The sequence below is a fragment of the Solanum tuberosum genome, unplaced genomic scaffold (assembly GCF_000226075.1).
Source record: "Solanum tuberosum cultivar DM 1-3 516 R44 unplaced genomic scaffold, SolTub_3.0 scf00346, whole genome shotgun sequence".
NCBI lineage: Eukaryota > Viridiplantae > Streptophyta > Magnoliopsida > Solanales > Solanaceae > Solanum > Solanum tuberosum.
Window position 1 is genome coordinate 474,901 of NW_006239265.1, and position 2,560 is coordinate 477,460.

General features: G+C 33.9%; 1 protein-coding gene across 1 annotated transcript in view; it reads left to right on the forward strand.

Moving 5' to 3' along the window:
* Positions 1 to 998: 998 nt before the first annotated feature.
* Positions 999 to 2,560, forward strand: part of LOC102606371 (germinal-center associated nuclear protein) — a 12,208-nt gene continuing 10,646 nt past the window's right edge. The window contains exon 1 of the mRNA XM_006361117.2: positions 999 to 1,063. The gene's annotated coding sequence lies outside the window, so the exon portion shown is untranslated. The remainder of the gene's footprint in view (positions 1,064 to 2,560) is intronic.

Consider the following 2,560-nt stretch of genomic DNA (forward strand, 5'->3'; position numbering starts at 1 on the left):
AAAAAATATGACTGGTGTACATTCCAAAATTCGACATAATACTCGATTTTGGCCTTGGTTTAAGGTAAAATTTCAATCACATTAATAAATTTATTTTATGGCCTTAATAAGTGAACATTTATATTTTATGTGTAAGTTATTAGTATTTAGTTACATATTTCCTATCAACTTTGTTTAAAGAGATAATATTTATTTTATGACTTTGCATTGTCTTGGAAGCACTATTTTTAGTTGTTGATGCCGGTTTTCTGAAACACAAAAGGATTTTTAGCTCCATACAAAGGACTACACTATCATTTGCAAGATTACCGAGGAAGTGAAAGAGAGCCTCAAAATGCCAAAGAACTATTTAATTATAGGCATTCATCTCTGCGCGATGTGATTGAACGGACTTTTGGAGCTTGGAAAAATAGATTTAGAATACTGAAACAAGGCATGAACCATTATGATATTGATACACAAGTGAAAATTGTCATACCTTGTGCAGTGTTACATAATTATTTGCGAGAATATCAAAGTAGTGATGAAATATTTATGGTCTATGAACATGAAGATATAGTTGCGGAGGATATTGACCAACAAATGGCTCAAAGTAACAATGTTGGTTCGTCTTTTCGGTCACATGATCGAGAAATACAAGTTCAACGTAAGGAAATTGTCCATACTATGTGGGAGGATTATATTAAAGACTAGTACACTACAATTTATGTTCAATTTTTTTATTAAATTAAAGTTAGATGAAACAATTACTTAAGTGGAGAACAAAATAACTTTGTAATAATTTATTATGCGATTTTATAATTTTTTGTTTTATTTTGATAAGATTGAATAAACAATTGGGGCTATTTTAATAGTTTTACAACTTATGTGATTTTTATGTTTATGAGAAAATATACAACACAAAAATTCCATATCGCATGTCCAAACAAACCTTCAATTTCATCTCATGATTCCATATCATGATACCATATCGCATGGCCAAACGGGCCCTTAATTAACAGGTTTCATTTAATTGTCTCCACCGGAAGTTCAGGGGGTACTGAAGCAATTTTATAGTAGGACGGTGTCTCTCGGGACAATGAATTAAGGGTGATAGAAAAGTTTTAAAATTAGGTGTAGGTGACTCAAGTCTTAATTATTGAGTAGGGGTGACAACTTTTAAATTAAGGATTAAGGGAATGAATTTCTCATCCCCAAGGTTTTTTATTTTACACTTTGGCCCATAAGAAATGGAGGGAAAAAATGGGGCACCAACAACTGACCTTTTCCTTCTCTCTTGCTATTCTTCCATTGTTGTTGCTCTTCTTCTTCTTCATCATCTTCTTCTTGTTCTTGTTCATCATCTTCTTTTTCTTCTGTTGTTAGTCGTGACATTGACATTATTGATACTGCTGCTATCGGATAAAATTTCATTTCTATATCATTGGGCATTACATCATAGGTGATTTTGGTAAGTAAACTAATGATTTTTAGTCTAATTTCTCATTTGGGTATTTTGATTGTTTCTTCAATAATTTACAGTCGCGTATCCAACAGGTAAGTCATCTATTGCAACATATAACTTACCTGTTGGATACATATTAAAGTACCATGCCAAGCTGGGATAGAACTAAAAGCGTGTTCCAACAGATAAGTCATTTATTGCAACCGATGAGTCATCTGCTGCACCAGATGACTCATTTGTTGCAACAGAGGGCTTACCTGTTGGATACATATTATAGTACCATGCCAAGCTAGGAAATAATCAAAAGTTTGTTCCAACAGATAAGTCATTTATTGCAACATATGAGTCATCTGTTGTACCAGATGACTCATCTGTTGCAACAGAGGGCTTACCTGTTGGATACATATTATAGTACCAGGCCAAGCTAGGAAAAAATCAAAAGTTTGTCCCAACAGATAAGTCATTTATTGCAACATATGAATTATCTGTTGTACCAGATGACTCATCTGTTGCAACAGAGGGCTTACCTGTTGGATACATATTATAGTACCATGCCAAGCTAGGAAATAATCAAAAGTTTGTTCCAACAGATAAGTCATTTATTGCAATCGATGAGTCATCTGCTGCACCATATGACTCATCTGTTGCAACAGATGACTTACTTGTTGGATATATATATTACAGTACCAGGTCAAGCTGAGAAAGAATCAGAAGCTTTTCCCAACAAGTAAGTCCTTAATTGCAACAAATGAGTTACATGTTGCAACAAATGACTCATCTGTTACAATAATTGACTTACACGTTGGATAAGCTTCTGGTTCTGGGCATGTATCCAACAAGTGAGTCATCAGTTGTAACAAGTGAGTCATCTTCATATTATTTAGTGAAAAATACATAATTGCATATTGTGAGGAAATTAATCTGATACCTCTTAAAGATTCTTGGAATGTTCCTTTGGAGATTTTGGAGAGAAAAATACCTCATCCATATGTTGACCCAAGCAAATCGAGAAGAAGGCGAACGAAGAGGAGGCGTGGAGTCGGGAAATCATTTCCAACAAGAAAGAATAATTGTTCAATATGTAAAAATAATGGCCATAAGAGAACAACATGTCCG